Here is a 22623-nt window from a genome sequence, read left to right on the forward strand (position 1 = left end):
AGCACATGGTAGGTACTCTATGAATGTTTGTTGAGTAAATGAATGAACCACGGTTTTGCAATATTTTGTCGTTAAGGTAAAAAAAAAATAGGAAATGTCCACAATTTATTATTTTGTTGTCCAACAGGAACAAGTTGTAGACAATATGCAGAAATACATATACTGTTTCTGAATTGAGTTTCTGATTCTCTTATCTCTTTTAAATAACTCACGCTTAGGGGAAAATCCCCATTAGTATATATGGGCACATACATCTTCACCATGATACAGTAATAAAATATGTTTTGGTACTAAAAGAATATTTAAGAAGAGTAAAATTTCCTTTTGAGATGCCCTCTCTTCAAATACCTCAGAACTACCTGCACCCAAAGGAGAAAACAAGGTGTCTCCCAGTTAAATACAAGAGATATTGCCACACGTGTTTTACAAATGCATACAGAGTCAGGGTCAGTCCTAGACAAAATTATGATGTATGGATGTGGCTGTTTCCTTCCTTCTAACTGTCCTTTTGAGGATTCATTAACCCCAGATGTTTAATCAAGTAAGGAAGCAAAAGGATCGGCTCCAAGGTTGCAACAACTTAATGGATATCCTTCATAAGGATATTTTTATTTAAAAAAAAAAAAAAGCTTCACAAAAGGCAGGTGCTTAACAGTGAAATAAAATGCATTACTGACTATGGAATTTCAGGAATGAATGGGGGTGTGGATTTTCATCGTGGAATTTCTCCACAACCCATTAAATCACATCAGGTAAGTATCTGTCCATTCTGCTTTCTCCTACCACTGGCTTCATATATGGCCCATATATACACACCAATCCCAGCAAATTTTAAGCAATTTACTATATACAAACAGGCAAGCTCAATTTTAAGACTAGGGTGTGCTCTGAAAGTAAACATTCATGTTAATGAGCAGTTTTCAAAGTGCGCTCCTGGGAATCCCACCCTAAGGTGCTTCTTAGAGCAGAGGCAGAAGTGAGTGGATGTGCAGCCATGGGCACAGCGATTTCACTTTCATCTGTTTCATACTTAGACACTTAGACCCAAGATTTAGTTGGAGAAGTGGTTCCTTGAGCTGCTTATGAAAGAGCTGAAACCATCAATGTTACCAAAGAATAATTAGATTAAAATCTAGTGCAGAAAATCCCAGTCAGTCCACAATACACCTTATCTAATACCAAAATCCAACCACCACCTGTCATAGGGCCTTTATGGTAAAATACAAGTCCCAGCCTGACTCCCAGGGCAGAGGTCAGCCCGGGTCTGAGCAGACAGGAGCTGGGCCTTCTCTTCTTCCCTACTTAGCCCCCTCATCTCCTGCTCTGGAATGTCATAAGCAGAAGGAAGGGCACCTACACTTCCACGAGGACTCAGTCAACAGTAAGAGGGCAAGATTAGGCTGCAGGGGGAGGCTGCAGATGTTCACAAGATGGAGAAGCAGAGGTCTCCAGCAGAGAACAAGATATTGCAGGTTTCTGCAAGTCAGTCACTTCCCAGGCCCTGTCCCGATCCCCATCAGCCTCTTTGCTGGGAATTCCATGTGCAAGGTTTACATGCTTCACCTGGATCAAGGCTCTTGGCTAGGAATGAGAAAGGAGAAAATTAGTAGAACAGTTTAAAAAGAAGAAGAAGAAAAAACCTATGTTCTATAAAATCCAATTCAAAACAATATGTAAAATGAAAAAAAGCAGTGGGGGATGGGGCGGAGATGGGAGGAGGATTATGAGAAAATAAGCATTGCCTGAATGTGCTCCAGAGAAATTCACATTAACTAATAGGCACTGAGTATATTCAATCCCTCCCTCAGCACAGAGCTCTGATTATTTGGCCTAACCAGGACTGAATACACAAAAACATTTATAAACATGAACCATTATATTTTTTGAGTTTTCATCATAGGACTTGTTTAAGTAAGTCAAAGATGTTCTTTGTTCTACAGTTTTGATCAAATGAAAAGAGACTTTAGTCATTTCCTCAGAAACAGACTTAAGCTATAAATACTAACTAACCAACATAGCCACTCGCAAAAATCTCAATGACAAGTTTAATTTGAAAACAGGAACACATTATCGAACTGAAAAGTAAGCCATAAAAAAATCCAAACCCATGCAAACAACATTCCTAGAAGAAAAACCCTTAGTGAAATGACAAGCATAAATACAAATAGCTTTTTATTTGACTCACAAACCTATCCCATACATAGAGAAGCAAAAAAGAAACCAGTCTATATTTGGGTCCATTTAATCAAACAAACTCTTAACATCCTGCCCACAACCTCAGGTCTCAAATTCCAAGATAATTCTCCAAACATTAAATAAATGATTTCTATGGATCTCTATGAGACAAAAAACACATTTGTTACTACTGCTTATTTTCTAAATCCCTTTGCTATCCTAAAGTATGACTATCATGAGACTAACATGTTAAACAGTCATTAAAAATCAAAGTTTCTGTTTATTATAATACATAACGCCATATTTCAGCCTTCAAAACAAAATGGAATCTATAGTCTCCTTTCAGATATGACTTAAGTGTCTAAAGCAAGGGTCTGTAAGAAGGCCAAATGTGGGTCTGCCACCTGTTTTTGTAAATAAAATTTTATTGGAACACAGCCACACCCATACATTTACATTTTGTCTGTGGTTGATTTTTCCAAGACACAATGACAGAGTTGAGTAGTAGCAACAGGGATTGTAAGATCCACAAGTATAAAATATTTATATCTGGCCTTTTAAGAAAAGATTCGCTGACCTCTGGTCTAAAAAACCTGCTACTCCAGTAGACTGTCTTAAAATAAGAAATGCTAATCCTGGTGTAGTCATGTTGCCAGATAATTACCTAAGTCACTTAACCTTTAACTGCTTTAATTTTTTCATTTATGATACACTAATTGTGATATTTGTTGGGAACTCATATACGAGGGAACATTTTAAGAGCTTTACTCTTAGTAAGTAAACAACAAATTTGCTCATTTAATTCTGACAAATATCCTAGGAAAGAAGTAAATTATTTCCATCTTCTAAATGAGATAATCGAGGCAGAGGGGTTAAAAAACTTGCCCAAGGAGAAATCAGGACCAGAACCCAGGCAGTCCAGCTCCAGAGCTCATTCTTAATCTTTATGCCACGTTGATAATACTTTCCATTTCATAAATTGTACAAAATAAAATCTCAAAAGGTCTGTTAGTTATGTTAGGTCAATCCAGTAAAATATACCTCTGCACAATTTAGGTTAAGATACCTAAAATAAGACTATACATGGACTTCCACGGACTTTTAAGGCCCATCTAAGATTAGAGCTAATCTTGGGGTACTGGGAATATAAAAGCCTATCATATTCTTTATTTTTTATCATAGATAATCAAAGAATCAAGCTAACTGACCAATATCTATCTTTCCCTTGGTAAGTAAGGCCTCTCCAGGAAATTCAGGCCCTTCAGAAAGGCTTCAGGAGGAAGACTTAGCAGAAAGACTCTAAATCTTCCAAGTTTGTTCCCATCTAGTCTTACCCGCCACCAAGTTGCCATCTGAGAAAACATTGAGTAAGCATCAACAGAATTTACGGAAAGATTGTTCTCAGCCTGGCAAAAAGAGCTCTATCCAGCCACAACCATCACATGGTCAGGAAGATGTCCCCTTGCTGAATCACCCCCACCACTTCCTGAAGTTCTCTGGGATTTTGGGAGGAAATATGTCACCTAAATGTGACTCAGTGCCCTTCTGTACTGAAAGATAGGTTTATATGATTCCAAATAGAGAGAAAATATAGCACTAAATTACTCATCACCAATTCATGTGCAGAGATGGTCTTAACCTTTGTGTTGTTGTTTTGGGCTTTTTTTTTTTTTTTTTTAAGAGACAGGATCTCACTTTGTCATCCAAGCTGGAGTGCAGTGGTACAATCACAACTCACTACATCCTCGAAAGCCTGGGCTCCAGCAATCCTCTTGCTTCAGTCTCCTGAGTAGCTAGGAATACAGGTGTACGAGCTTGACTCGTTTATTATTTTATTTTTTTGTACTGATGAGGTCTCACTTTGTAACCCAGGCTGGTTTCTAACTCCTGGTTTCAAGTTGTCCTTCCACCTCAGCCTCCCAACATGCTGGGATTACAGGCCTGGGCCACTGCACCCAGCCTTTAACCTTCTTTTTAATCACGCTAGTCTCCAACTGGTTTTCAATGTCTGCAAAGTAAAGTCTAGATCCTTGAGTTTGACACTAAAGACCTTCCACATCTTGTCTTTCTAACTTTTCCAACCTCATCTCCTTCTATGTTTGGTCTTCATGCTTCCAGGATGGCCGGCTTTTTCTTCAGTATATCATATCTACTCCTGTTTCTGAGGCCATACTCATTCTGTACCCTTTGTTAAAGACCCTATTTTCTCCTCTACTACCAACATCAAAACCTCTACTAGCAACACACTCAAAACCATATTTGTGGCTCAAATATGGTTTTGGCTTCTTAGATCTTGCCCAGATCATGAAGCCTTTTCATATTATGTCCCTATGTAGTCTTCCTTTTCTCTCATTGCCAACACCCGTTACTATTTCCACCACCCATTCATTCGGGTATTTAATCACATATGAATGTTCACTGGTTAAATATTCCAAAAGTCTGTTTTGCTTTCTCAATAAGACATTGTTCCTCAAATAACAGATTCTTTCAAATAGACACTTGGCATTTTCAAATTGTAGATGAAGAGCCCCTGACAAGTAGAGCTAACTTAGCTGAGAAGCAAATTCAAATCACAAGCTTGGGCTGTGTTAGTTACATGGAGCCCAGCCAACCAATAAACATCTGCATTCCAAGAAAGCTTTGTTTTCTGACTATCTAGTAACTCTTATGAGCAAACTTCAAACTTATTTCTTTGTGGGATTGTTAGAAAAAAGCCAGCGGTCAGTCCTAGCAATGAAAGTGAAGATCAAGTGGTACAAGGAAGTGATAGCCCTTAGCCAATTAAATAAATAGACATTAAAGAGATGAAGAAATTACATGTTATGGTATATCTGCAAATCTGAGGATGGATGAGGGCTTGGGATTCATGCCTCATGCTTTAAAGGGTTTAGTGTGCAGTTTTTTCTGTGTTCCCACGCTACTAAGCACTGTGCTGTAAATACTAGCTCAATGAATAATCTGAAAATCCCATGTCCCAAAGTCCTCAGTGAACCCATTTTCCATGCCAAAATAAAAGTCAATGTAGTCAATTTCCCTCGAGGTTGCAAAATTTTAGTATTTGCAATATCTATTGACATATTACATCAAACAAGGCCCACGTGTTTTTAAATTAACATGTTGCTTTGCAATCATATTTGAAGTGTTTAGTAATGGCTTGCTTTCTTTGCCAATACTGCCAAATTATCTTTATTTTCCACAGTAAGATCCTAATTCAAAGATTCTGAGCAGTTGTGAAATTCAAAAGTTGTCATTCTTTGAAAAGTTTGACTGAATTGACTGAAATGATTAAAGTCTGTCATAAAGTTTTATATAAAAGTAAACATATGTACAGTAACATGCTGTATGAGACCGTACTGGCAGCCTAGTGAAGAAAAGAACATGGTTTAGCTTCCTGGTATACCAACTACATACCAATTTTTCTTTGTGGCAAATACTTTAAAACTTTATTTTATATGAGAATAATATGGACTGAAGTGCAAAATTTACATAACAATGTATTAAAACGATATAAAATATGAATTATAGTGTAAAAATTACATAACAATATATTTAAACAGTGGGTTTCAATTCAGTTGGGGGCAAGAACTTTAGAGTAGATGTTCCCATTATTTGTACACTTCTTGAAGCATCAGGGTAGAAATCAGAGATTGCAGATTATAGTCAGTCATCATGTCCTCAGAGGAAAAAAGCATTCTATAAATGTCCTGAAATATGTTCTATTCTCTTTGAAAATGTGAGAGAAATGACTGTGCCACTCTCAAAATTTGGGCATCCATACCCAAGAAATCCTGTAAAATCAAGTATTTCCACTAAATCACTAACCAATGTGTTATTGAAAATATCACTCAAAAAATATGAAGCCAAACCACTGAGATCCCACAAGCATTGTGAAAGGCCGTTCTGAACTAATGTGAAATTAGTATAGTGATTGAATAAAAACAATGACTTCAGCCCACTGGCATATAACACTTTATCATGTCAGTAGAACTGCAGGAACTAACATACCCCAGTGAGGTCATCATAGGTCTGAAAAGTGGGTTGGCTCATTATGAACTGTATCATTACTGACCCAGCAAGAACAGTAGAGACTCTTTCCCATAAAATGCCCCACATGGAATAGGCACATTTTCATTGTCAGATTACAACCATGATCTCTGCATCATGTGTGTTTAAGGAAAAAAAAATGGATTAGTGGGTTCATCTCCTCCATTTTCCCTCTCATTTTACCACGGACCAGACTGATAGATGCTTTTTCGGTGGGTAAATTGGCAATTGACAATGCTCATCAAAAGCCCTAAAAATATATAACAGCCTTTGGCCCATCATTCTACATTTATTAGACTTACAAGAAAAACCTGGAAGAATGAGCAAAGAGAAATATATACTCTTTTCACAAGAATGTTATAATATTTATAATTAAAAAATGGAAACAATCTAAATGTTTGTACACTGAGGTACATCCATCAGAATATTAAGCAGAACCAGGTTACAGGAGTGGTTACCAATAATTCATGACATAGAAGGACACTCATGATATACTAAAGGATCTGCTTTTTCATAAATACACACACACATAAAAGTCAGGAAGAATATGGTTTTCAACACTTTCTTCTTCCCCTTCGTCACAGATCCCAGAGCCGTCTACTACCAGTAACATCTTTAATTAGAGAGAGACGTGGGAGGGGAGATGAAAGGAGAGGTATATGCACATTTTTTATTTTTATTTTTTTCTTTGAGATGGAGTCTCGCTGTTGCCCAGGCTGGAGTGCAGTGGTGCCATCTCGGCTCACTGCAAGCTCATGCCATTCTCCTGCCTCAGCCTCCCGAGTAGCTGGGACTACAGGCGCCTGCCACCACGACCGGCTAATTTTTTTTGTCTTTTTAGTAGAGATGGGGTTTCACCATGTTAGCCAGGATGGTCTCGATCTCCTGACCTCGTGATCCGCCCGCCTTGGCCTTATGCACATTTTTTCAAAACCCCTCCCACCCCCGGTCAGTGGGTCTTGTGTCTCCCTCTGAGGTATGCTATCATACGACAACATGTTGACAGTGGTTGTCACTGTGTGGCAGGATTTCAGATTAATGTGATTTAATTTTTCATTTTGTTTATCTGTATTTTATAATTTTATTATAAACATTAGGTATTGTTTTTGTCAAAGGAAGCAAGCAAGATGACTTAGAGGGTAGAATTTGAAATCAATCAGCCTGACTTTTAATACTCCATGTCCACAACTTTTAGCTATATGATCTTTCAAGTAACTTAGCCTATCTAAGCCTCAAGTTTTCTCATCCAACAAATAGGCAGAATAGTATCCAACTATTTTATTATTAGAGAAGCTAACAGAACTGCATATTTGATAAAGGAATGATTACTATATAGTATGTAAAATACAACTTCATTTAAGTGTATATATTTTAAGAAAAAAATTGAAATCCTAGTCTTATTGGGAAAAAAATAAATATATGGCAAAAATTTCATCTGCAATGGTAACCAAAAATGCATATTAAACAGCCATGAGTTACCATTTTACATATAACAAAACACACAAAAAATCCTAACACTCACTGGTGGCGATGTTGTATAACTCTAAATAACAATAAGTAATTGGAAATATCTGAATATCCATTATTAGAGGGATGGTAAATGGTTTAATTAATTTGGGGAAGTCAAAGCAATAAAATTAAGAAATTATCAAGGCTATAATGCTAAAGACCATGGAGAACAGGATCTAAAATATCTATACTTGGAAACTGTATAAAATGTAGGCTGGACGCAGTGGCTCACACCTGTAATCCCAGCACTTTGGGAGGCCAAGGCAGGTGGATCATGAGGTCAGGAGTTTGGGACCAGCCTGGCCAACACGGTGAAACCCTGTCTGTGCTAAAAAATACAAAAAAGTAGCTGGGCATGGTAGCCAGTGCCTGTAATCCCAGTTACTCGGGAGGCTGAGGCAGGAGAATTGCTTGAACCCCCTGGGAGGAAGAGGTTGCAGTTAGCCGAGATTGTACCATTGCACTCCAGCCTGGGCAACAGGGCAAAACTCTGTCTCAAAAATAAACAAACAAAAAAATGTAGATATATGCACAGGAATGACTGAGGTGAGTAGGAACATGTGAGAATGAGGAGGGAAGACCTCTTGACAGAAAGCCAGTGGACAAGAAAGCAGAGGGGTGAATTAAAGAGTACCTTCAGCAGTCAGACCAGAAGGCATAGTCAGCCATCCAACTATTTATGTATAGCCATACAACTATTTATGTTGTATGAAAGATAATACGAGACTTCTACTTTGTAGGTGTGTTTACAGTATTTAATATATCAGTGCAATAATGTGTATATTATTTATAATAAATATACATACTGAAGGAGATGCTCACAAGTTTGATGGCAGCAGTACCCTGATGAAAAAGGTTCAGAGCCCACTGCAGAAGGCTTTAAAGCGGGAGAAAAATCAACATCAAATTAGAATTTCAAAAAGATCATTTTGTGGTCTTTTTTCTGGAGACCACACTAGAGGATGAATTTGGAGGCAGGGGATGCAATTATGGTTTCAGGGCCATGAACTAGCAGTGAGAATGCAGGGAAGAGGAAAACTGAGAAAAGCATTTAGGGGATTCAGTTGGGGCATGAAGGAGCAGACATCACTGATGACTCTATGACTCTGGTTTCTGACTTTTTTCTCTGTGGTAACAGAGAATTCAGAAGACATCAAATAAAGTGGCAGGGGGTGCATAATTAAATTTTTATCACATTTGGGTTCAAAAGCCTATGGAACCTCTTGGTGAATACATATACAATGTAGTTGGAAAAACAGGTCCAGAAAGTTTAGTAAAAATCCCTGGGTTCATTCATGGTTGAACTTCATCCGTTTAAAAGTGGTCAGCAACAAGATGGGTTTTTGATAAATTCACCGGGAAAGAACACAGGTCATGGAAGCAAAGCCATTAAATAATCTTAGGAAGGAAGGTTCTAAAAGATGGGAGAAGTCCGGGAGAGGATGGAAGGAGAAGGCTGGCTAGGGAAGCCGGCTCTGTTAAGTGACCCACTACACCCACAAGCCCTCAGTGATTGAGAACATCCCTGGCATCATATCTGCTTCCAAAGCAAAACAAGGCCCCTCCACTTCCATCCCTCATCCTTACACAGTTGGAAGCTGAATGAGATGGGCTTGGTGAAGAAAGATGTAACACTGGCATTCTTAACTTCTACAGAAATCAGTAATTAAATACACTATCCTAAGCTTAATATATCAAGACATTCTAGAAAAAGAACATTCTCCCCTGCAAACTTTGATTTTTAAATAGTCAACCAATACAAAAAAGAATACAGCAGTACTTTTTGAGATTAAGAGCAAAATCTCCCTAATGAACCAGAAAACATGAAAAAATAACTTCTAAGACTACTGTGGCTACATTTGCCTAACTGCCTGACCAGCATTAATGACAACTTCTCTTTCTTATGAGATCCCATGACCCTTGTTCTTCATGACACCATCAAGGGCTGTAGCTTTTTGAGGCCACTATGGGTCCATGCCATGTCCTCTCTTAAGAGGAAAGATGAGTTAGATTAAAGGCAAATTTTATACTTTTCCCATTGCCCTTAAAAATTAAAAAGTCTGGCTGGGCACCATGGTGAGAGCCTGCAATCCCACCTACTTGGGAGGCTGAGACAGGAGGATTGCTTGAGCCCAGGAGTTTGAGGCCAGCCTGGGCAACACAGCGATACCCCATCTCTTAAATTTTTTTAAGTCCAGAATGTCTCCATAATGATATGGGATATAAACTTATCTTGGGTTTCGATCAGTGTCCTGACAATATCTACTTGATCTGAATGCTGAGCCAGGATTAAACTTCACTGAGACTAAACAACCTTTCCAGACTTTAAAATACCATCAGTATTTGAAGTTTTAAAACAATTTATTGTTTGAGTTGGATTTACCAGTTTATTTTTTTTCCTGAAACTTTCATTAAGGAAAATGTCAAAGATGTACCAACATAAGTAGATTAAGACAATGAAGTGCCAAGTACCCACGACCAGCTTCGATAATCACCACCCATGCCAATCTGGTTCCATCTATCCTCCCACCACCCACACTCCCATATTACCTTGCAGCAAATCCAAGAAATCCTATCATTTCTTCCATAAATATTTTAGTACATATGTCTAAAAGGTAATTGTAAGACTATTATCATATTCCCCCAAATTAGCAATAATTCCTATTGTTAGGGAGAGGAATTTCTATGCCAGCATCACCCCATTTCTAGTCAGTGATCACATTCCTAATTATTTTATAAAAGTTGTATCTAAAAACCATTTGTTTAAATTAGGGTTTCATTAGGACCTACCACTGTGGTTGGTTGATAGATCTTTAAACAATGTTTCAACCTACAGGTTCCTTCTTCATCTTTTTTCTTTTTCCTTCCAAGTTATTCATTGAAGAAACTGAGTTATTGGGCCTGTAGAGTATCCCATGGTCTGAACTGTATTTGCAGGTACAATTTAATACATTCCAGTTCACCTTTAAAATTCACGTAGGTTAATTTTTCCTTATTGATATTCTGCCCTTTATTGATATAGATGAGAAAGACAGAACAAAACCAGTGTGCTTTCCTCTTCTGCTCACACTGAGTAATATGGAAGATAAACTGAGGCACAATGTGCAAAGGTGCCACCAAATTGCCTTTGGGGCAGGAACAGTCTTATTATAAAGTAGTATTTAGATTCTAGGAACAGGGGTAGGAAACAGATGTTCCAGACTGATCCTTTCTTTCCCTCCTCAACTCCCTTTTCTGGTACAGAGCGGTTAGTAGGATGGGCTCTGGGATTTGGCTGAATCCCAGCTCCACTACTCGCTGACTGTGTGGCCTTAAACAAGCTGACTTAGCTTCTCTGTGCTTCAGGGTCCTTATCTATAAAATGGAGATTCCATAATTCCCACTTACTGTGTGAGAATTAAGTGATGTAATTCACATAGAGAGCTTAGCAAACAATAAGCCCTCACCCACTTCCCTAAAAGTCCTCATTATTATCCATTTTTAGTAGCTGTTATCCGTAATTAAAAGTTAAAATGTCCTCCTCAAACTAAAGCTTAACTTTGAGGAACTACCTCTTTTCTTCACCCCTGCCCCCCATCACTATTCTAAATGGAGTTTTATCCTAAAGGCTTTTGATTCACCTGAGTTTTTACCAATTTCTGTCTAGAACAGTACTTCTGAAGAAAACCCATCCCTGCTATGCAATAATATACCTTCCATATTTTGCAAACAGCAGGTGGAGTCAGCTGTCCTGGAATACAATCACAGAGCTAATCTTCTGTCGAAGAAGCATTCAAGTGAGAGACAAAGTTTTTTCTTTGACTATCATGGGCCAAACCTGGCATGTGGCAAAAAAACTTTCATAAGTTCTAATCTGCTGGGCTTGGTGGTGGCGGTGTCAGAGGTATCCTATGGTCTTAGGTTTTAATTATTAATAATGTGAAAGTTATCATTTAAAAAATGTATTCGATACCTACCGCTGGGCTACATGGTGTAGGGAACCAAAAAAACTTAATAATAAAGTAAAGTCTCTTTCTGGGAAAAAAAAAATTTCATGATCCATTAGGAGAAGCATATTAATGAACCTATAATGTAATCTAACATAATATGATATGGCTGTCACATGAGATGGGCAGATGAAATACTAGGAAAAACCAGGAAAAAAACCTTATAATTAAGGGTAGTTATGGGGGCTATTTAAGAAGGAAAAGTGAGTAAGATGGAGAAAAAACATGGTTAGGATGTAGCAAGATGAGCTGGTGAAAACGGATGGCAAAGTAGTGTTCAGAGAGGAAAGTTCGGGTTAGTACAATCATAGGATCCAGGGAATGAGAGAGCTTCAGAGAAGTCGTGAAGACAAACGATTGTAGGGGTTAAAAGAAGGAGTGAAGAAGTAAGAGCAATGAACGTAGACCCCTTCACTGTTTATAAACTCAGTGTGAAAGAACGAAGAAAGACGGGACACTGGGACACGGGCGACAGCATGTAAGGAGGAGTCATTAGCTATGTGCTCAGGAAGGGGGACATCCTGAATGTTTTTATGCAGATAAAAGGTGGAGAGAGAACAACTGGACACGTGAGACAGGAAGGAAAAGAAGTGACCCTGGAGATAAAGAAATGCTGGCAAATGAATATAGAGAAATGATGATGAAAAGAGAAAGAGAAGCCCTAGAATCAAGACGACTAGCTGCCAGATGTGTTTTGTTCTAGCCCACACCGTATTTCCAAAAATGTGACTTCAACATGTAGAGATTTCACTAGAAAACCAGATATTTGATTTTTCTAGAGAAAACAGAAGATGGGGCAATACTGAGGCCAGCTTCCCCCGGACTCCAATCAGTGCTGCCCCTCCTTGGGCAAGGCCAGCATCCTGCAAATCTACAACAGCCCCTGCCTAACGCCCCTTTCATTTCAATAATTTCGATGGCCCCTGTTGACATTTGAATTGTGTCGCCTGACCCAGATCTTCTCAATAAAATAAGGTAGTGATGTCATCCTTAGAGATTGAGTGGAGACTGCAGACTGGGACTTAAAAACTGTGTAAAAAGCATTCTAAGAGCTATTGAAGGAAATGGGTTGGGAAGTCAACAGGAGATGAAGAATCAAAGGACTGCCGTCTATTAATTAGTCTGCTGAAGAGACAGCAGTGATTCATCATTTTGCCTAGCAGTGCCCTACGGCCTGGAAGCAGCGGTCACAGGGCAGTCATGGCACAAGACAGGAAGACAAAGGGTTCTGGGGGCTACCAGGGTCCTCAGTGAGGTGACTGGCCAGCACCTGGCCTTGACAGGGAGTCAAAGGGGCTGGTGGCCTGGGACAATAGGAGAGGACATCATGAGAACAAACAGCAGATTAGGAAGAGGGAGGGAGAGAGGCGGGAGAGACCTGGAAAGCAAGATGAAAAAGTTTTCCCCGGAATTCTTCTGGCAGGAACTTGAAAATATTATCTGTATAAAAATATTAGCTGACAGACACACATCAAAGGCCAGATGGAAGACAAATTTGGAGACTGTTGGAGAAAAGTGAAAGCACGTATAATTAGCACAAGAGGGACTAGTTAGTCATGCAACAATTTACCTTTAAGGTACCTTCATCTCCCTGTCATTCAGCTTCCAGAAATCAACTAGAAAAGTATTTTCTTTAAACAACAATGACAGCAGTGAAAACAAGACCAGACTTGGTAAATCATAATGAAAAGGGCTCAGAGAATTTTATTTTTGTGAAAGGAGCTATGTGAATGTTTAGGAAGACTATTTCTAAACTACACACTTGACTCCCTTTCAACTATCCTTACATACAATTTTGGAGATAAAAAGTACACTCATTCTGTCTTCTTATATGCAGAGGACTATATATATTATCTCAAGTTTTGAAGAAGAAAGATCAAAAGTTCAAAGTTCAGTAATTTCTCACTGTCTCACAGGTTGAATGCATGTAAAAAGGTAAGCATTGGCCAGGCACGGTGGCTCACTCCTGTAATCCCAGCACTTTGGGAGGCCGAGGCGGGCGGATCTCAAGGTCAGGAGTTCGAGACCAGCCTGGCCAATATGATGAAACTCTATCTCGACTAAAAATACAAAAATTAGCCGGTTGTGGTGGCACGTGCCTGTAGTCCCAGCTACTCAGGAGGCTAAGGCAGGAGAATCGCTTGAACCCAGGAGGCGGAGGTTGCAGTGAGCCGAGTTCGCGCCATTGCACTCCAGCCTGGTAGACAGAGAGAGACTCTGTCTCAAAAAAGAAAAAAAAAAAGGGAAGTGTTTATGGCTGGCTTGTCCAGTGCTGAGTCTTTGGGGTCTGCATATTCCTTAAGTCCTTTTATGTTAAAAAACAAAAAAACCTCACATATGCACAATGACATATTAAATGCAGGGAATAACTCTGACTGACAGCCTAGCAGCTCTGGGGAAAGACACTAAGGAGGGAGTAGTGCCACCAGGATCCATGATGGGGGAACTTGAGGCTTTATCATTATCTCCTTGCTGGCTTTGGGGGTTGTTCTCAACTTCAAGGGATCACCTGCATTCCTTGGCTTGTGGCCCCTTCAAAGTCAGCAATGGCAGGTAGAGTCTCCTCTTACCCTACAAGTCTTTTCTCTTTGTGCCCAGTCTCTCCACTGGTTCCCTCTTCTGCCTCATCTCTGAGTTGTCTGCTTTTTTTTTTTTTCTTTTGAGATGGAGTCTCGCTCTGTTGCCCAGACTGGAGTGCAGTGGCGCTATCTCAGCTCACTGCAAACTCCGCCTCCCAGGTTCAAGCCATTCTCCTGCCTCAGCCTCCTGAGTAGCTGGGACCACAGGCACGTGCCACCACACCCAGCTAATTTTTTTTTTTTTTTTTTTTTTTAGTAGAGATGGGGTTTCACCATGTTAGCCAGGATGGTCTTGATCTCTTCACCTCATGATCCACCTACCTCAGCCTCCCAAAGTGCTGGGATTAAAGGTGTGAGCCACCACACCTGGCCTGAATTGTCTGCTTTTAAAAACTTATGTAATTATTTACATACGGCCCACCTAGATCATTCAAAAAACTATCCCCAACCTAAGGTCAGCTGATTAGTAACCTTAATTCCATCTGCAAAGTTCTTTCACAGCAGTGCCTATATTAGCGTTTGAACAACCAGAAGACAGGCAGCACGGGGAGACATCTTTAGAATTATGCACACAATATCCATTTATATTCTGAGGTTAAAAAATACAGCTTCAAGTATTCCAATCTGCCTGGCAGTTATTTTTCAGGGTATAACCATGAACCGGCACTGCTTTTTTATGAATTATTTCAATTAAATCTGCAAATGACTCTGTTAAATATTATCATAACCGTCTTAACAACCAACAACACTGTGGTTCAGAAGTCAAATAACTTGCCCAGGAACATAAGAGCTGGCAATGGGAGAATCAGAATTAAAGCCAGTTTTAGCAGTCTAAAAAGCTCATTTTCTTTAATATTTCTAAAAGTATGGCACAATTACGACTTTTAAAGAGTGACTTAGTAGTAATGGGAGTAGGGAATATTGATGTTTAAAGTTGCTAACAGGATTAGCAACTAACTGGCTTTGTAAATTAAAGGTAAAGGAAAAAATAAAATCACGCCCAACTAACATTTACAGGACAAGCCCAGGTTAACAAATTATGTAGCTCCAATTACATCTCAATAATTTTTACCAAGACAATTTACACTGTCAAAAGTCTTAATAATTTTAAAAATTACAAAAATAACCATACAATGTAATACTAGTCCTGATATAATGCAAAGCAGGCTACATAATACCATGTATGATATTGTGCATGTTTGTGTGTGCACAGGCATGTTTGTGTACATTTCACACATTTTCATTTCTTTCTTTTATTCAACAAATATTTATGGAGCATCTTCTATGTGCCAGACACTCATCTAGTTGCTGAGGATATAGCAATAAACAAAACACAGTCACTGCCTAGGAACAGCAAATAAATAAATAAACAAGTAAAAATACAAGAGACAGTGATACCATGGAGAGAACAATGCAGAGTTGGGAAAAAGAGAGCTCAGAGAGGAGTGTTGCTAGTTCATGTTATTGATCAACTATTTGATTAAGACAGGGTACCACTCTGTTGCCCAGACTGGAGTGCTGTGGCAGTCACGGCTCACTGCATCCTCCAACTCCTGGGCTCAAGCGAACCTCCCACTTCAATCTCCCAAGTAGCTGAGACTACAGGCACACACCACATGCCCAGCTAATTTTTAATTTTAATTTTTTTTTTTTTGTACAAATGGGCTATCACTTTGTTGCCCAGCCTGGGGCTGTTGCTTTATGTAAGCTAGCCAGGGAAGGCTGTGAAGGAAATGAGTGAGCTATGCGGCTCTCTGGGGGACAGCATTCCAAGCAGAGGGAAGAGCAAGTGCAAATGTGCAGAGGCAGAGGAGTGTCAGAGAACTACAGAAACGAAAGCAGGCAGCTGTGGCTGGAGCAAACGGAACAAGGTTGAGACGATCAGGAAAGGTGGAGAAGCTGGAGAGGAGAGACCATGCATAACTTCTGTGCCATTTTAAAGACTGATTTCCTTTTGAGGGAGAAGAGATGCCATCAGAGGGTTCTGAGGGCAAGGAAAAGGACACATTTTATCCAACGATACAAAATAGAAGATCAAAACACCTACAGAGACCCACTCAGAACTCCATAGTTGTTATAAAGATTATTTTAAGCTAAAGATATTTGAGATTCAACCAACACAAAAAGCAGCTTTCTTGGAGCTTCCTTTACTGGACTAGAAGCAGAAATTTAAAGAAAATGAGGCTGCCATAATTTTCCTCTTAAGGTGGCTTTTACCCCCAGAAAGGAGGCCAAGAGTAAACCTACCATAAATCCCCTCTCCAGGGATTTTTGTGACCATGAAGAAGACAGAAAGACCAAAAGACCACTCACAATTGCAAGAACAAACTTGCTTATCTCTAGAAACCCCTTCCTCTTCCATAAAGAAACCCAGTGGTTCCTCCCGGAGGCCTCTTCTCTCTCCTCACTATTCCCTCCCTATACCCCACTATGTTAGGTATACATGTCTCTGGCTTTAACCAGTTGGCGAGCTTCTTACACACAAACTTTTTTCTGTTATTCTGTCTTTTGTTACTTCTCAGGCCCACAGGATCTTAAGAAGTTAGAGGAAAAATATTCCTCCACAATACACAAAATCGAGCAAAAATCATCTCTTCAGGTGAGGTGATTATTTCTGAACTTTTGTTTTCCAGTTTTATGTGTTATTAAAAGAAAAGGTTTAGTACATAGGATATTAAGTTAGTTTTCAACAACAGAGAAATAAAGCTAATAGCGGCTCCTGTGGGGTAGACTGGTCAGGATCACAAGGATAAACCTCTGGACCAGGAGGGCTGGATTTAGATCCTGACTTTGTGCCCTTTCAAATTACCCAAGCCCTCTCGACCTCTATCTATCCATCTTAAAATAGAAGTAATAATAATACTCAACTCATATGGCTGTGTTGATGTAAGTAACTCACTCACACAGTACTGAGCTCACAGGAAGAACCCAAAATGTGGTCGTCTATTAGTTTTACCTCCAAGCACAGATGCAGCCAGGCCTGCTTTGAGGAACAGCCAAAATATGCCAATAATTTACAACACGTACTGGATGCAAATCATGTGTTCACCTGAGCTTTTCCTCTTCAGTCTGTCCTCAACAAGTCTCTCTCAAAGACAATACTAGTCCCATCTAATTTAATTTCCAAAATCCAAACTGATAGAATCCGTGAGGTTTTGCTACAAAGAACCCCAAATCCAAACCACCAAAAGAAACAGACTCATTTTGCATTTAATTCATTCCTGAGGTTTTGTGAACTCGTCTTTCCTCAGGCAAATCCATGATCCTTTATTCCTCCCAAATTTTTAGTCAGGATCTAAGCCAGCCAATAATTTGAATTTAAAGTGCAGGATTACTGACTGCTATCTGAGAACACAGGGGAAAACCTTGGCATTTCAAAGACGAAAAAGCAGTAACATATTTTACACAAAGACAAAACTTCTGGGTGTACATTTTAAAAACATTTGAGTAAAGTTGTCCATGTGTAATACTTACCTGTCAACACAAATTCTCTCCACAGAAGAATATTACATAGGATCGTATTTTATCATTAAAGAAAGCCTCAGTCCCTGGCATGGTACATTCTAATTCAAATGACAATTACAGTGTTTTGTTTCTGAGAGGAGAAAGAAACAGCTTCAGCATCTCCTAGCCTGTGTGTCCTCTCTAGAAAATGTCAACTTAGCCCAATTACATTTATTTTTCATGTAGAGAAATAGCAGGGTTTATTCCACATTGGTGCTATGTATGTATATAAAAATTTCACCATTTAATTTTTGTGTCTGGAAGGAGAGGAGCTTATAATTACGCCAAGAGGTATAACTATAATTAGGTTTTCAAATACCACAGGTATCCTTATGATCCAATTGTAAAATCACAGAGAGTTTTGGTGCTGTGTTATTGGGTTGGCTTTTTTTCCCCTTGAACCATTACATTCCTCAAACCTTAGGAAACAAGAGAAAATCTTATAGTTAAAAAGTTGTCTTGTAAATAAAGAATTAAGTGGATACAGCTGATATCAGTATTTAGCACTGATGAGAATATCATACATACTCATTGATGTTGAAAAATCACTATTATGGGTCGGCATGGTGGCTTACGCCTGTAATCCCAGCACTTTGGGAGGCCGAGGTGGATGGATCACGAGGTCAGGAGTTTGAGACCAGCCTGACCAACATGGTGAAACCCCATCTCTACTAAAAATACAAAATTTAGCCAGGCGTGGTGGTGGGTGCCTGTAGTCCCAGCTACTCAGGAGGCTGAGGCAGGAGAACAGCGTGAACCCGGGAGGCGGGGCTTGCAGTGAGCTGAGACTGCACTACACTCCAGCCTGGGCGACAGAGCCAGACTCTGTCTAAAAAAAAAAATCACTATTAAGGGCCTGGTGTTGTGGCTAATGCCTATAAACCCAGCACTTTGGGAAGCTAAGGCAGGAGGATCGCTGGAGGCCAGGAGTTTGAGACCAGCCTGGGCAATACAGTGAGGCCCCATTTCTACAGAAATAAAAAATAAAAAACTTAGCCAGGTGTGGTGGCACGTGTCTGTAGTCCCACCTGTTATAGTTGGGAGGCTGAGACAGGATGATCACCTGAGCCCAAAACTTCAAGTGAGTGTGGTCACGCCACTGCACTCCAGCCTGGGTAATAGAGCAAGACCCTTCCTCTATAAAAATATGTAAAAAGAAGAAAAATCACCGTTATGGCTACGATTTATATCCAGAAAAATAGATTAATGGCAAGTTTAGGTTAAGTAAGTTTAACCTAATTAGGCTTTGCATGCTAATAAAGCTTTGCAATAACACGACTTCCGAATGGGGGCTCTACGGTGCATTTAAACATCGTTCTTTATGCTTCCACTTTGCTGAAGATCAAACATACACATAATTTATAATTGACTCTAGGCAGCGTGTGTGTATGTTTGTGTGTGTGTGTGTGTGTGTGTTGGTGGAGTGGTGGGGGCAGGAAGGGAGAGTATATATACCTAAACTATTTTCCCCAGTGCCCACAAAGAAGTAAGACATTTCTTGATCTATATAGAATATCGTGTGTGTGTGTGTGTGTGTGTATAACATACTGTGTAATTACATATAGTCTTGATTTTCTGTACTGCGTCCATTGTGGGAAGGGCAGGAGATAAAATGAAAATAAGCACTTTCAAATCTTCATTATATGATCTAATTACTGGAAGTAGCCCTGTTCATTCAAAATCATAGTTACGGGTCTCAAGCACCAAATAATCTTAAAAAAAAAAAAAAAAAAAAAAAAAAAACAGAAAGAACACTTTCTACATATACCCAAAGTCTTGTGGAGTATGATAAGGCTATGCTGAAGAAAAGAACTGATTCTTGGAAATAAAGGAATAGAGCTTCAAATAAAACAGGATCCCTTAAACAACCAAGTGATCTGCTCCCAAGATTATCAGGAAACAAAACAAGAGAATTTATTTAGATCTAAGAGACAGAGAATTTTCCTGAGTGCTTGAAAATATAAGAAGGAAGTTCACATTCCAGTAATTCCAGGTTTGTCCCCAATACATCTGCATCACTCATTTTTCGTATAAAACCCCTATAGGGAAGCCTTTAGCACTTAAATAGACAAAATGTACTATGCCAACAGTGTTGGAGACTTTTCATGATCTAACTTAAAGGTAAAAATACCATGAGTATAAAAGCTGATGTTCAAAAGACAGAGTTCTTTTATATTGTAAATGTACTCATGCCAACATCTATATTAAATATCATTCTATAGACTTTTAGGGTTCCTGGGAAACACCACAGTTTTAATTTTTCAGATTAAAAGTTAAGTATTGTTACCACGATGTGGCCGGGCGTGGTGGCTCACGCCTGTAATCCCAGCACTTTGGGAGGCCAAGGCGGGTGGATCACGAGGTCAGGAGATTGAGACCATCCTGGCTAACATGGTGAAACCCCATCTCTACTAAAAATACACAAAATTAGCCAGGCGTGGTGGGGGGCACCTGTAGTCCCAGCTACTTGGGAGGCTGAGACAGGAGAATCGCTTGAACCCAGGAGGTGGAGCTCGCAGAGAGCCGAGATCTCGCTGCTGCACTCCACCCTGGGCAACAGAGCAAGACTCCGTCTCAAAAAAAAAAAAAATTTGTTACCATGGTATTACTCCTAAAAACTTTAGCTTGATACAAAAGAGGCCAGCAGAAGGAGAGAAAATCTTGTTCTTCATTAATTTCAAAATAAATCAAACCATGAAGAGATTTCTAAAGCTGACACCCCCTTCTTTTTCCTAAAACACATATGGAAACCAGTCATGAAGGATTTTCAAATAAAAAGACTCAAAGCAATTTCAGATTTTGAAATTAAACAAAATCCAAGCCACTTAGACACATCAGTAAGACCTACTTCAAGATTTTGAGGGTTTTTTTTTTGAGGGGTGGGGTCTTTATTGAGATTTTAGGAAGCTTAATCCCCCTCTCTCCTTCCCTTCAAACATATATGTTTGAGCAAATGTAAAATAATCACTCCCCTTAAAAGTACAGGCCTACATATATTAATTTATTAGCCCCCAACAATTCCAAGGATTAACCTGTTTGAAGCTTAAAGCAGACAGGTGAGATGACTTGTTAGTAATTCTGAGAGACAATCTTCTAACTTGCTCTCTCCTGCTGAACGCTTGAATATTAAGGGTGTGTTGGCTTAAAAGTAGCTTACACCAGGAAAACTTCTAAAACAACACAAATCCAGACTGCCAGCAGCAAAGCACAATGGAAATTTCCTGTTCCCTCAGTAACTGACAACTTTCGCAGTGCGGACCAAGAAGCCATAAACATGAGACTCTAGCATGAATTCCTAATTCCTATAAACCCAACCTCATATCAAATCTCTGCAAAAAATCTGTATAACTAACAACGCAAGCTAAGTCCACAACAGTTAGCCTTTTGTCACATTTTCTGGGTATTACCATGATAGCTCCTGTTTGGTGTGATGCCTGAAACTGGTTTTTCACCCTATGATAACAAATGTTATCATTGGCAAAGAATAGAAACCTTGCTAAAGATTCAAGTCATACAATATTTATTTTCAATATTTATGTGTTTCATTAACATGCAGTAATGAATGTTAATGCTCTTTGTTACTCCCAGGTGGCTATGGAAAATATTATTAGCCATCTATATGGCAGAGATCTTACAGTCAAGCATGTGGGAAGTCAGAAAACTACCCTGGAGCTTTGATTTCTCCAGTAGACTTTGAAACTGGCATATCAACCACAACAAGGTTACTCAAAACTGGCCTGTTGTGATGCCAAGAAAATACTTGACTTCAAAAGCAATAGATGTATTCAGGAAGCAGCTTTATTCAGTAGGCTAATTGCTAATTCCAAAATATTCTGTATTCATTACTCATAATTCAACTTAAACTTCACAGTTTAAGTTCTAAACACTGCGTCTAAGTTTAACATTGACAAATAAGTAATTGCTTTTTTTATGCAAAGTCTCTTTCAATCATAAGGCTCTGATTTAAGCTATAATTTTATGTAAAATGGTGCCCAACTTGCTTAAAAGAATAATAAACATATTTGTCAAAGGATCAGAAAAATTAACACAAAATGGGGGCTTTTTCCCCAAAAATAATATTTCTGAAAAGGATTTGAGTCAATGAAAAGATGAGCTTGTTAACAGATAAAAGAATTTAATTCTGATCATCTGTCTCGTACAGGCTATATCGTCGCCAAGTGATTGTTTCTCCATAGAGAAAAGGGGAAGAGTTGGGTCAAAATAGCTTTTGCTTTCAATCATGATTTATGATTTCCTCCAAAGAAAAGCACAATTTCTGCCAAGAAGAGGAAAACAAGGCTTAGCTTTCATATCAGGGGGAAAAATAACTGTAGCAATCTTTTTTGCATATAATAATCACTGTTATTTAGCCCACTTGAGTGAAACACCGAATCAAATAAAGGAATAAGGAATCTATAGTCCTGACAGGATCTGCAGAAAATAAAGAACAAGAAAAGCCACATTTAGGGAAATTTCCAGAGCATTTTCAGCTCTCATCAGAAACAAGCAGTTATTGTACTTTCTATGATCTGTGCCACAGCAAAGAGTGCCTTCCTTCCACCATTCTATCTCTCTGAAAAAAATAATTTTTGAAAAGAACGAGGGGTGCTAGCTATTTTACAAAACCATAGAACCTTACTGTTGTAGGGGACCTGAGCCAATATCTAGGCTGAAAGCCCGAATATTTTCTGAGGCATCTCCATAAATCTTGCCACCTCCCGTCAACAGCTTGGCTCGTTTGCTTACTGGAAGGGCCTGCCTTCCATGAACGAACAAGAATGCACGCCCCACCCCAGCCTCTGTTGCCATTTGAGGTCAGTCCTCAG

At 39.2% G+C, this 22623-nt stretch overlaps 1 protein-coding gene across 5 annotated transcripts in view; it reads right to left on the minus strand.

Moving 5' to 3' along the window:
- The window catches only part of PPFIBP1 (PPFIA binding protein 1), a 542301-nt gene that overhangs the window by 118649 nt on the left and 401029 nt on the right, over positions 1–22623 (minus strand). The window lies entirely within an intron of this gene.

The sequence above is a fragment of the Nomascus leucogenys genome, chromosome 23 (assembly GCF_006542625.1).
Source record: "Nomascus leucogenys isolate Asia chromosome 23, Asia_NLE_v1, whole genome shotgun sequence".
NCBI lineage: Eukaryota > Metazoa > Chordata > Mammalia > Primates > Hylobatidae > Nomascus > Nomascus leucogenys.